The 13,020-nt window shown below is 51.5% G+C and overlaps 1 protein-coding gene across 3 annotated transcripts in view; it reads right to left on the bottom strand.

The window, feature by feature from the left end:
• Nucleotides 1–13,020, bottom strand: part of ZBTB4 (zinc finger and BTB domain containing 4) — a 33,255-nt gene that overhangs the window by 9,358 nt on the left and 10,877 nt on the right. Inside the window, exons 1-2 of one of the 3 annotated variants that reach the window (XM_083410056.1) lie at nucleotides 12,070–12,220; nucleotides 9,476–9,558 (exon numbers count right to left, since the gene is read on the bottom strand). The gene's annotated coding sequence lies outside the window, so the exon portion shown is untranslated. Of the gene's footprint in view, nucleotides 1–9,475; nucleotides 9,559–12,033; nucleotides 12,221–13,020 lie in introns of those variants that run through there. The other 2 variants (XM_083410055.1, XM_083410057.1) reach the window with 2 other exon arrangements.

Genomic DNA, 13,020 nt, shown 5'->3' with positions numbered 1-13,020 from the left:
GTCCGACACTTATGAATTGGGGTGGGGGGGATTTAAAGTTGTCGTATGATAGGCCAGTCAGCTCAGTTAGTTGGCATGTGGTGCTGGTAACACCAAGGTTCGATTCCCATAGGGGCCACCTGCATATTATTCCTGCACTGCTCGGGGGTTGGGCTAGATGACCCCAGGATCCCTTCCAACTCTATGATGATTCTATGACTATGCATAATTACGATTACAGTGGTACCTCGGGTTACATACGCTTCAGGTTACATACGCTTCAGGCTACATACTCCGCTAACCCAGAAATAGTGCTTCAGGTTAAGAACTTTGCTTCAGGATGAGAACAGAAATCATGCTCCGGCGGCGCGGCGGCAGCAGGAGGCCCCATTAGCTAAAGTGGTGCTTCAGGTTAAGAACAGTTTCAGGTTAAGTACGGACCTCCGGAACGAATTAAGTTCTTAACCCGAGGTACGACTGTATTCTGTGTTTTTATATGTGTTGGAAGCCACCCTGAGCGGCTGGCGCAACCCAGCCAGATGGGTTGGGAATAAGTAATAAAATTATTATTATTAATTTATTATTCTGAAAAACATACCAGTTATAGGGGGCTCTGAGAACTGCTCCACGTAGTCAGAAGACTGGTATTGATTCATTGGAAAGATGCTACTATTGGGCCCCTTTGATCTATGCATAGACAACAGAACAAGACCTCATTGAATGGATTGCTTTCAGACCCAGATTGTGTCTGGATAATGATACAGTATTAGAAGAAGAAGAAGAAGAGGAGGAGGAGGAGGAGGAAGAGGAGGAGTTTGGATTTGATATCCCGCCTTTCACTCCCCTTCAGGAGTCTCAAAGCGGCTAACAATCTCCCTTTCCCTTCCTCCCCCACAACAAACACTCTGTGAGGTGAGTGGGGCTGAGAGACTTCAGAGAAGTGTGACTGGCTCAAGGTCACCCAGCAGCTGCATGTGGAGGAGCGGGGAATCGAACCCGGTTCACCAGATTATGAGTCCACCGCTCTTAACCACTACACCACGCTGGCACAGCACAAATGTGGAGGCAGACCATAGAAGCATGGAATCGTAGAATGGGAAGGGACCCTGAGGCTCATCTCATCCAACGGCCTGCAAAGCAGGAATCTGCAGCAGCCCCATACGGGGATCAAACCTGCCACCTTTGGCGTGGTGAGCGCCATGCTCTAACCAACAGAGCTGTCAATAATAATAATAATAATAATTTATTTATACCCCGCCCATCTGGCTGGGTTTCCCAGCCGCTCTGGGCAGCTCACAGCATATATCAGAACAAACTAAAACATCAAACACTAAAATGTCCCGATATAGTGGTACCTCGGGTTACATACACTTCAGGTTACATATGCTTCAGGTTACAGACTCCGCTAACCCAGAAATAGTACCTCGGGTTAAGAACTTTGCTTCAGAATGAGAACAGAAATCGTGCTCTGGCGGCGCGGCGGCAGCAGGAGGCCCCATTAACTAAAGTGGTGCTTCAGGTTAAGAACAGTTTCAGGTTAAGAATGGACCTCCAGAATGAATTAAGTACTTAAACCGAGGTACCACTGTATGGGGCTGCTTTCCGATGTCTTCTAAAAGTCTGGTAGTTGTTGTTCTCTTTGACATCTGATGGGAGGGCGTTCCACAGGGCGGGTGCCACCACCGAGAAGGCCCTCTGCCTGGTTCCCTGTGACCTCGCTTCTTGCAGGGAGGGAACTGCCAGAAGGCCCTCGGAGCTGGACCTCAGTGTCCGGGCAGAACGATGGGAATGGAGATGCTCCTTCAGGTATACTGGGCCTTTGAGGCCATTTAGGGCTTTCAAGGTCAGCACCAACACTTTGAATTGTGCTTGGAAAGGTCCATCTTTTACACATGGCTTAGTAGCCGTGACCTCTGACCTCTCGAGAAGAGGGGCGCCACAGCTGGGGGAGAGGTCTCAGGAGGGGGTCTCTGGGGGTCTGCCTGACGGCTAGGAACGCCAGTCAGAGTGGCTGGGGAAACTCAGCCAGGTGGGCGGGGTATAAATAATAATTATTATTATTAAAAGGTAAAGGTACCCCTGCCTGTACGGGCCAGTCTTGCCAGACTCTAGGGTTGTGCGCCCATCTCACTCAAGAGGCCGGGGGCCAGCGCTGTCCGGAGACACTTCCGGGTCACGTGGCCAGCGTGACATCGCTGCTCTGGCGAGCCAGAGCCGCACACGGAAACGCCGTTTACCTTCCCGCTAGTAAGCGGTCCCTATTTATCTACTTGCACCCGGAAGTGCTTTCGAACTGCTAGGTTGGCAGGCGCTGGGACCGAACAGCGGGAGCGCACCCCGCCGCGGGGATTCGAACCGCCGACCTTATTATTATTACATTCAAATCCCACCTCTTCCTCCCCGGGGTTCAAGCTGGCAGGCATAGTTCCTGCTCCTTCCCCGTTATCAGCTCCACAACAACCTTGCGAGGCAGGTCAGGCTGACAGCGAGCGAGCGAGCAACCGGCCCGAGGCCCCCCGGCAAGTGGGGATACGAACCCCCGCGTAGGAAGGGCTGGGACAAGGCAGCCGGGAGAACCACAGAGCTCTGCTTCCCGTCAGTCCCGAAAAGTCACTTGGCTGCCGTTGACATGAGTCACACCGAGCGAAGCAGCAGGGCTGATGCTGGCATTGGGCAGGCCGAAGGCCATCAGGGGAAGAGAGAGCGGCCTGTTTGGCTTGAGTGGAGAAGCCCCCAGCCCAGCCCTCCTCCCCACAGGGCCCCCCCCCGGTCGCCCTCCCCACTCCACCCATTGGGGAGCCATTTTGCTCAAGGAGCTCGTTCCTCCAGCTGGCAAGCCTAAAATGGCTGAAGGGAAAAAATTCCCGGTGCCAGCGCGGATTAAGCAGCTGATGCCTTGGCCCGGCCCGATCTCCGGAGCTCAGCGCGGAAGCCGCTCCAAGAGGCTCGCCTCGTTGCCCCCAGACGCTCAGGCGCCTCCTTTGGCCAGGCCGGCCCCCTCCTCTCCCCGCTGCAGAGACGTGGGAGAAAATCTTGTGTGAGAGAGAGACAGAACAATAGGGATGCCCACAATGTTTTCTTCCAAGCCCGCCTTTCACTAACTTCCCTCCTCCCTCGACCTGGGTGGGACCGTCCCCACGACGCAATTTCAGGCCATGGGGGTGTGTGCGCGCGTGCGAATGGGCTTGTGCCTGCATGCACGGAGAGTGTGCGTGCGTATAACACGGCGGCAACAATTCCTTCAGGGTCCCTCTTTCTCTCGCGCACACGCATATATATAAACTCCCTTCCCGGCTGCGACAGGAGTACCCAAACGGAAAGGGAGTTTCTATGGAAACCAGCCCGGATGACGGAGGGAGAGAGAAAAAGGAGGGTTGGGGAGGGAGGGAAAAGGAAGAGGCAGCGCTCTGTGGCACAGAGCAAGAATTTGAGGAGGGGGGAGACATGTGGGACCGGCTGAATGTGGGTAAACGCAGAGAGGGGGCATGACACGCGATGGCGTTCCGACAGGTACAGCACCCGGGGTCTCCCTCGGGTCAGGAGATCCTGGACCCCACCCGGGGGGTCATCCAGACATCCCCCTTCATCAACCATCTCTTGAGCTTGAATAGGGTCTTTAGGCTGACTCTAACCACGCTTTCTAGGGACGCAGGTGGCGCTGTGGGTTAAACCACAGAGCCTAGGACTTGCCGATCAGAAGGTCGGCGGTTCGAATCCCCGCAACAGGGTGAGCTCCCGTTGCTCGGTCCCTGCTCCTGCCAACCTAGCAGTGCGAAAGCACGTCAAAGTGCAAGTAGATAAATAGGTACCACTCCAGCGGGAAGGTAAACGGCGTTTTCGTGCGCTGCTCTGGTTCGCCAGAAGCGGCTTAGTCCTGCTGGCCACATGACCTGGAAGCTGGATGCCGGCTCCCTCGGCCAATAAAGCGAGATGAGTGCCGCAACCCCAGAGTCGGCCACAACTGGACCTAATGGTCAGGGGTCCCTTTACCTTTAACCATGCTTTCTATCTGGCACCGGGGCCAAAACAGCTGTCACAGATCTATCCTATTGTCCCCCAGCGTCGAAGGGGGATCCCAGCTTCCCAGAGTTATCTTGGGGAAACCTGAGCCCTCACCTTCGACTGACGGTACGGGCGGGTCGCAGCCCGATCCAAGGTGGGTTGCAACAGGAGCACCTGGCAATTACAGTGGTACCTCAGGTTACATATGCTTCAGGTTACATCCGCTTCAGGTTACAGACTCCGCAAACCCAGAAATAGTACCTCGGGTTAAGAACTTTACCTCAGGATGAGAACAGAAGTCGTGCTCTGGTGGCGTGGTGGCAGCAGGAGGCCCCATTAGCTAATGTGGTGCTTCAGGTTAAGAACAGTTTCAGGTTAAGAATGGACCTCCAGAACGAATTAAGTACTTAACCCGAGGTACCACTGTATATGTGGGCGAAAGCTTAAGAAGCAGCGTCAAAATTGCATCCTGGGTCTTAAAATTATTATAATTTTGGGAGGTTTTTAAGGATTGATGTTTTATTATGTTCTTTATACGTGCTTGAAGCCACCCCAGATGGGCTGGAAATATTAATAATAATAATGATGATGATGTTGAAGAGACCTAGGGTGAGAGTAACACAAAACCACTCTGCCTCCCTGAGCCCTGCCCCACAGGAGCTGGGAGGCTTTGCCTTCAGGGCTGAAATACACTCTGCACATGCCCCTCGGAACATGCCATTATATTGCCAGCGTCTCAGACCTGAAGCTCCGAGAACATCTGTAAATACATCAGAGAGAGAGAAAGGTAGAGGAGAATAAAGTCCGCATATTCAGTAGGGTTGGGTGGGGTCCCCGTACTATAAAGAAGGCTGATCGCCGAAGAATGGACGCTTTTGAATTCTGGTGCTGGAGGAGACTCTTGAGAGCCCCATGGACTGCAAGAAGATCCAACCTCTCCATTCTGAAGGAAACCAGCCCTGAGTGCTCACTGGAAGGACAGATCCTGAAGCTGAGGCTCCAATACTTTGGCCACCTCATGAGAAGAGAAGACTCCCTGGAAAAGACCCTGATGTTGGGAAAGATGGAGGGCACAAGGAGAAGGGGACGGCGGAGGACGAGATGGTGGGACAGTGTTCTCGAAGCTACCAGCATGAGTTTGACCCAACTGCGGGAAGCAGTGGAAGACAGGAGGGCCTGGCGTGCTCTGGTCCAGGGGGGCACGAAGAGGCGGACACGACTAAACGAGAACAAGGGTCCCCGTAACCATCCTATCTGGAGGGCGACTGTTGCTGACCCTTCCATGGACACTGCCCCGAATGTGGAAATGAATGCGTGTGCCCCCCCCAATGGAACGGTTGCAGGAAGGGAAGGGGGGAGCAAAAACCTGATTTGCCTCGCCCGCCACTTCCGTCCGCCTGCAGTCCAGGGCTCTGAAACAGGGCTCTGCAACGGTGGGGAGAGGGAAAAGGCTGGCGGATCGTAAACAAGACACGAAGCAGGATGGATTTCTGCGGGTCTGAGTCACGAAGGCTGAGGTCAGCACATTGCAGGGAACGGCACGGCAGCCTGGAAGAGGCTGGAGGGGGGGGTGTGGAAAGAGGAGGACTGCAATCTTGGGTCTGTGCACTGGAGAGAGAGAACGAGAAAGGCCAGGATAGGAAAAAAAGACCCTCACCTGGACCAGACTACTGCTGCAACCTTTGCCCACCAGATATTTTGGGACTGCAACTCTCGTCCACTGTGCTGGCTGGGAGTTGCAGTCCGAAACCCGCGATGAGCACCGAGTTGGCAAATCTGCCTTTCTGACTTGCGTGCGGGTTTCTAAAAACCTACCAAAGTCACTGTGCTCAGTGGAAGGAGAAAGACCTAGAATCATAGAATCATAGAATCATAGAATCATAGAATCATAGAGTTGGAAGAGACCCCAAGGGCCATCGAGTCCAACCCACTGCCAAGCAGGAAACACCATCAGAGCACTCCTGACTTATGGTTGTCAAGCCTCTGCTTAAAGACCTCCAAAGAAGGAGACTCCACCACACTCCTTGGCAGCAAATTCCACTGTCAAACAGCTCTTACTGTCAGGAAGTTCTTCCGAATGTTTAGGTGGAATCTTCTTTCTTGTAGTTTGGATCCATTGCTCCGTGTCCGCTTCTCTGGAGCAGCAGAAAACAACCTTTCTCCCTCCTCTAGGTGACATCCTTATATATATTTGAACATGGCTATCACATCACCCCTTAACCTCCTCTTCTCCAGGCTAAACATGCCCAGCTCCCTTAGCCGTTCCTCATAAGGCATCGTTTCCAGGCGTTTGACCATTTTGGTTGCCCTCCTCTGGACACGTTCCAGTTTGTCAGTGTCCTTCTTGAACTGTGGTGCCCAGAACTGGACACAGTACTCCAGATGAGGTCTGACCAGAGCAGAATACAGTGGCACTATTACTTCCCTTGATCTAGATGCTATACTCCTATTGATGCAGCCCAGAATTGCATTGGCTTTTTTAGCTGCCGCGTCACACTGTTGGCTGTTGTCACACACCTCTGTCCCGAGGCTGGAAAATCCATAGGTTCCTACGTTTTGCCGCAGGTTCTGAGGGATTTTGAGACCTGCTACCAAGTCTCTGTTCCAATTTTAATCTCCTAAAATGTTGGGTTCTTCAGCCTGGTTTGAAAGCCCCCCTTTGTGACCTTCAGCCACTGGGGGAATCTCGATCTCTGCCAAGCCTGCCGGGCAGGGAAGTTGCAAGGATGAAACAGGAAAAATCTGTATATTTTGTCCCAAGTGTCTCGGTGGAGGCAGCCTCACCCTCTAGAAATCCCAGACGTGCGCAGGCTTGTGGAAATGGGAAATGCAATTCGCACATGCTCAGAGGCCCTCTTCCCAAGCCACCCTGCAGCCTTCGGAGGTGGTAAATTCAAGAGCCTTTCAGACAAGTTCCGGCTGCTGCCGTCTCAAAATACATTCCCCCCCCCCTCCGCTCTCTGCCTCAGTTTTCCCCATTAAAAAAACAAAACAAAAGTAACTGTAATGAACAGATTATGCTAGTAGGACCGCAAGAAGTTTTGTAAGGAGGACTATTTGAAATATTGCAAGAAAGACTAGGAGGAGAGTTATTAAGGTAAAGGGACCCCTGACCAGTAGGTCCAGTCGTGGCCGACTCTGGGGTTGCGGCGCTCATCTCGCTTTATTGGCCGAGGGAGCTGGCGTACAGCTTCCGGGTCATGTGGCCAGCATGACTAAGCTGCTTCTGGTGAACCAGAGCAGCGCACGGAAACGCCATTTACCTTCCCTCCGGAGCGGTACCTATTTATCTACTTGCACTGGTGTGCTTTCAAACTGCTAGGTTGGCAGGAGCAGGGACCGAGCAACGGGAGCTCACCCCATCATGGGGATTCGAAACGCTGACCTTCTGATCAGCAAGTCCTAGGCTCTGTGGTTTGACCCACAGCGCCACCTGCATCCCGGGTGGAGAGTTATTAGTTAATGATAATTAAGAGTAACAGAGAAATTAAGAAATGCAGAATAAGTGATAAAGAATGAAAGAAGAGTTGACGGAAGTCTAAAATATTGTATAAAATAAGAAGTTATGTTACATGATTGTTGGAAATGATATGTTAAAAAAACCAATAAAAATGTATATATATATATATAAAAATAAAAACAAAACAAAACAAAAAAAACCCCGAATGTAGCAGTCACCCTCCGAAATGCAACGAGGTCTCGTTCTTTTTTGAAAAGGAAAAGGCAAGCTCTTCGTACAACTGGGAAGGGCTGAGATGGCTATCGCCAGCCTGCCGCCACATGACAACCAAAACAGATCAATTAAAACAGCCGCCAAAAGGCCTTATGTCTCATCAAGATAGGAAGCCCAAGACTGGAGTCAGAGTCTGTGGACACCTCACTAGGTCCCACACGAAACATTTAATTTGTATAGGTTCCTCTCGTTAAAGTCCATTTCTGTTTTTAATTTAGCTCCGGGAGGAAAGGGATCTATGCAACTCTAACAGATCAGCCTTGTATGCTGATGAGGCTGAACAAATACCATATTTTCCGCTCTATAAGACGCACCAGACCACAAGACGCACCTAGTTTTTGGAGGAGGAAAACAAGAAAAAAAATATTCTGAATCTCAGAAGCCAGAACCACAAGAGGGATCGCTGCGCAGTGAAAGCAGCGATCCCTCTTGCTATTCTGGCTTCTGGGATAGCTGCACAGCCTGCATTCACTCCATAAGACACACACACATTTCCCCTTATTTTTTAGGAGGGAAAAAGTGAGTCTTATAGAGCAAAAAATACGGTAAATATTAAGAGGCTGCAAACTTGGGGTGGGCACCCTCCAGGGCAGAGAAACAAAAAAACCGGTGGTGTAGTGGGTCAGCGCATTGGCTGTTAACCAGAAGGTTGGTGGTTTGAGCCCACCCAGGGACGACTGTGGGCAGAATTCCTGCATTGTGTGGGGTTGGACTAGATGACCCTCATGACCCCTTCCAATTCTAGGATTCTAATGTTGTACAGTGGTGCCTCGCAAGACGAAAAGAATCTGTTCCGTGAGTCTCTTCGTCTTGCGGTTTTTTCGTCTTGCGAAGCAACCCTATTAGCGGATTAGCGCTATTAGCGGTTTAGCGGCTATTAAAGGCTTAAGGGATTAGCGGATTAGCTGCTAAAAGGCTATTAGCAGCTTAGTGCCTTAGAAAAAGGGGGTGGGTAGCGAAAAAAAACAACCCAGGAATCGCAAGACATTTTCGTCTTGCGAAGCAAGCCCATAGAGAAATTCGTCCTGCGAAGCACCTCCAAAACGGAAAACCCTTTCGTCTAGCGGGTTTTCCGTCTTGCGAGGCATTCGTCTTGCGGGGCACCACTGTATTTTAATCTTGTTTTTAAGTTGTATTTTAATCAATTGTTTTTATATCGGGTGTTAGCCGCCCTGAGCCCGGTCTTGGCTGGGGAGGGCGGGGTATAAATAAATTATTATTATTATTATTATTATTATTATTATTATTATTATTATTATTAGCAGAGCCAGTTCTGTGGCCTAGACCGCCCTGCCAAGGAGACTTTTAATGTGGGCAAGGCTGTTTTGCGAGGCAACTTTCAAGCCCGGCGAACTTGGAAACCAACCCATGGGTTAAAAAATGGAGAGCCAAACGGAAGGTTCTAGAAGGAGGCGACGAGCCAAAGCGAAGGCTCTAGAAAGAGGCCGAGCCGCGTCATGGCAACCCGACGGCGGTTGCCATGGGGACCGGAGCTAGAAGCAGGGGCTGGCCTAGATCCAGGCACCGTTGCCGCGGAGACACAGATGGGGTGGTGACTGGCCTAGATACAGCCGCTGTCGCTATGGCGACCGGAAGAGGGGAAGCGCGGTGGCGTTTCCATGGAGACCCACGGCAGGCCTTCTTCCCCACACCTGGGGGTTAGGACTACGATTCCCAGAAGCCCCGGCCAGCACCTCTTTCCCTCTGACAGCACCCCAAGGAGACCCAGTAGAAAGGAAGGGTGATGGACGTCAGCCTTACCTACACGAGTAGACCACATCTACTGGGTGTCTGTGTCCCTGTTGCTCAAGATGCTGTCTCCAAATCCGCCTGAACAGGACCGTCTGGGTGGGGGGGAGAGAAAGAGACGATGCGTTAGCCCAAATTTAAACTGTTTGCTATCCCTGTGCCCAACGCACCTTAAATTCTGCCGCTAGAAAAGGAATCTTCCATTAAAACCCATGTAGCTTTTCGTTTCAGTTTTGGATTTTTTTTAAAAAAAATATTCTGCTCTGGTCAGACGTCACCTGGAGTCCTGTGTCCAGTTCTGGGCACCACAGTTCAAGAAGGACACTAACAAACTGGAGCGTGTCCAGAGGAGGGCAACCAAAATGGTCCAAGGCCTGGAAGCGATGCCTTATGAGGAACGGCTAAGGGAGCTGGGCATGTTTAGCCTGGAGAAGAGGAGGTTAAGGGGTGATATGATAGCCATGTTCAAATATATAAAAGGATGTCACCTAGAGGAGGGAGAAAGGTTGTTTTCTGCTGCTCCGGAGAAGCGGACACGGAGCAATGGATCCAAACTACAAGAAAGAAGATTCCACCTAAACATTAGGAAGAACTTCCTGACAGTAAGAGCTGTCCGGCAGTGGAATTTGCTGCCAAGGAGTGTGGTGGAGTCTCCTTCTTTGGAGGTCTTTAAGCAGAGGCTTGACAACCATATGTCAGGAGTGCTCTGGTGGTGTTTCCTGCTTGGCAGGGGGTTGGACTCGATGGCCCTGGTGGTCTCTTCCAACTCTATGATTCTATGATTCTAGGGCAGAAATGGTCAAACGGCGGGCAGAGTTGAGGCTCTGGGGTCAGAGGCATTTGGGGTCAGAAACAGATCATAGCTGTCAACGTTTCCCTTTTTTAAGGGAAATTCCCTCATTCCGAATAGGATTCCTCGCAAGAAAAGGGAAAAGTTGATAGCTATGAACAGGATCCCAGGCCTCAAGAGGGGATGGAATAGGCCAGGGGTCAGCAACCGGAGGCCCATGGGCCAAAAGCGGCCTGCGGAGGTCATTTGACCGGCCCCCAAGCCACCCTCGAAACTGAGCTGCTCGCTCACGTGCTGCGCTAAACCGGTGCAGCACGGCACGGGGACTCACTTCCGCGGTGCTGGAAATTGTGTCTGCGCATGTGCCAGAAATCACACACTCACACACACACGTGACCCGGCCCGCTTCTGTGCATGCGTGGGTCCCGTTTCGCCGCTTCTGTGCATGCGCGAGACATCATTTTGACCATTTGCGCATGCATGCGCAGTAAAACCCAGAAGTAGCTCGCTCCGTTACTTCCGGGTCACCACAGAGCGCAACCCGAAAATACTTAACTTGAAGCACATTTATCCTGAGGTCTGACTGTAGTCACTTCCTGCCACCCTCCATAAAACCCACCCACCCCTCAATCTAGCTGCAATTCTTTGATTCTATAATAATAATAATAATAATAATAATAATAATAATAATAATATTTTATTTATATCCCGCCCTCCCCAGCCGAAGCCGTGGTTTATATGGCGCAGGAATGAATTCAAATATTTCAACCCCACATTCATCAGAACTAGAAACTTGCTTTATTTAAAAAAACAACACTGAGTGTGTGACTGACTATTCTTCCAAGGAAGAAAAAGCTTACGAAGGTCTGAAATTCTCAGTTTCCCCTCTGTCAAATATGACAGTTAGCAGTATCAACCAGGACTTATCTTTTTAATGTGCCGTTCCTGCTACTTCTGACCGAAGAGAGAAATAAGATCGAAAACAATACCCACTGCATTTAAAAATATTTTAAACGCTCGTATTTTTCCACAGCGTCACTCTTTTTTAAAAACAACAACAACGAACCCTTGCTTTCATCACCGTTCCCTGAATGCCTGCCCGCCATTTCGGCAGACAAGTTGTATCCGTTCCTCATACGTACATCATGGAAAATTTGCCCCATCCGCACAATTAAAAGGACTTTGTGATTAACACCTTCCAGCCCAAACTTAGGGTTTCAGTACATTTAGATTACTCAAAAAAAGAGTCACGTATACATGTCTAACTAAATGGTAGATACTGGGAGCGAACAGCGAGAGAGGCTGAAAGCCTCAGTTGCTCTTACGTTCCGCCTCCTGAAAAATCCAGAAACCTTAAAATAAAATAAAGGATGTCACCAGCTTGCCGAGTTGCTATTTCTGTTCCCCTTTGAGCACAGATTTGCGGCCTTTTTTTTAAGGTTGTGTGGCTCAGAGGAGGGGGAAAATCGGTCCTCCCTTTCCCCATCTTTCCGGCTGCCTCTTCTGCGCAGCTTTCACAGAGGAGGGGGCACCAGTTTTCCACTAGCTTTGGGCCACAAACGCCTGCCTGCCCCTCTAAAACGAAGCCCTGGATTCGAATCCAGAACACTCGGAAGGCCTTGCTGCGACTCCAGCAGGCCTGGGTTCAATTCTGCTTCTAAGAACGAGATGCAAAATTTCGCTGCGGGATCTCAAGCCCTGGCTCCCTTCCCGCCGGACAACCACCCCGCTCCGCTTTCAGAAAACCCCAAAGTCAGGGAATATCCTAGGTGCTGCCTACCCCACAGATATCCCCTCCCGGAATCGAAGCCCCCACCATGTTTCCCCGCGAGCGGCGGGGAGAGCTGAGCCTCCGAGCTTGCGCAGCCAAAGGAACCCGATCCTCTGCCATTTCCGGAGAGCCTGTGATCTCAGCAGCGGCGACTGCCTTGTGCTAACATCCTCCTCCCCGGCTTAGAACTAGAAGAATGCAGAAAGGCAGGCAGGCAGAGAGGGCGGAAGAGGAGAGAGAAATAAAAAGCCCTTCCTGGCTGCCAGAGAGGCCGCAGCCTCCAAAAGTCAGTGCTTGACGGGTCCAGGCAGCGTAACCTTTGCTGCGCAACAGGGCCGGGGCGCGAGGATGGCTGCGATTGGCCTGCGCCAGCCTGTGTGTGTCAGGATCTGTTGTCGGGTGTTACAGATGGGCGTAACCGAAGAGGGGGACGCGATCCGCCACACCGACACCGCGGCTTCAGGTGTCTTGGGTGTCAGCTGCAGAAGGGGGGGGGGCTGCGTGGGCACGCATTCCTCAGCAAAACGGCGGGTGTTGTGTGTCCATCGGGAGCAAGCCAGACGCTGTTTCGGTATGTGGGTCAGGCCGAGAGGCGCCACCCAGTTGGATTCGGCCTGCGTGGGGAGCCCTCAGCAGCGGCGAAGGAAGCGGGGTTTCTACACCTGGTGCACAGCGGGCATGATGCGATTCCAGAACGGGCAATGTGGTCGGGAGCGCGAGATGACGACGGCCAGGATGGAGTGTGTCCGGCACAGGGAGATATCTCGGAGGGTGGGCTTCTTGGGGACTGGAGGAAAAGAGGAGGGTGACAGGGTTGCATCCTGCGTCGATTTTGCAGGAAATCTGGAATATAACGGCGCTATGGTTTTCCCAGTAGTGACGTATGGAAGTGAGAGCTGGACCATAAAGAAGGCTGATCGCTGAAGAATGGATGCTTTTGAATTCTGGTGCTGGAGGAGACGCTTGAGAGTCCCATGGACTGCAAGAAGATCCAAC

The sequence above is a fragment of the Podarcis tiliguerta genome (assembly GCF_965153285.1).
Source record: "Podarcis tiliguerta genome assembly, chromosome: 13".
Lineage (NCBI taxonomy): Eukaryota > Metazoa > Chordata > Lepidosauria > Squamata > Lacertidae > Podarcis > Podarcis tiliguerta.
This window is presented reverse-complemented; position numbering and strand designations above follow the sequence as displayed.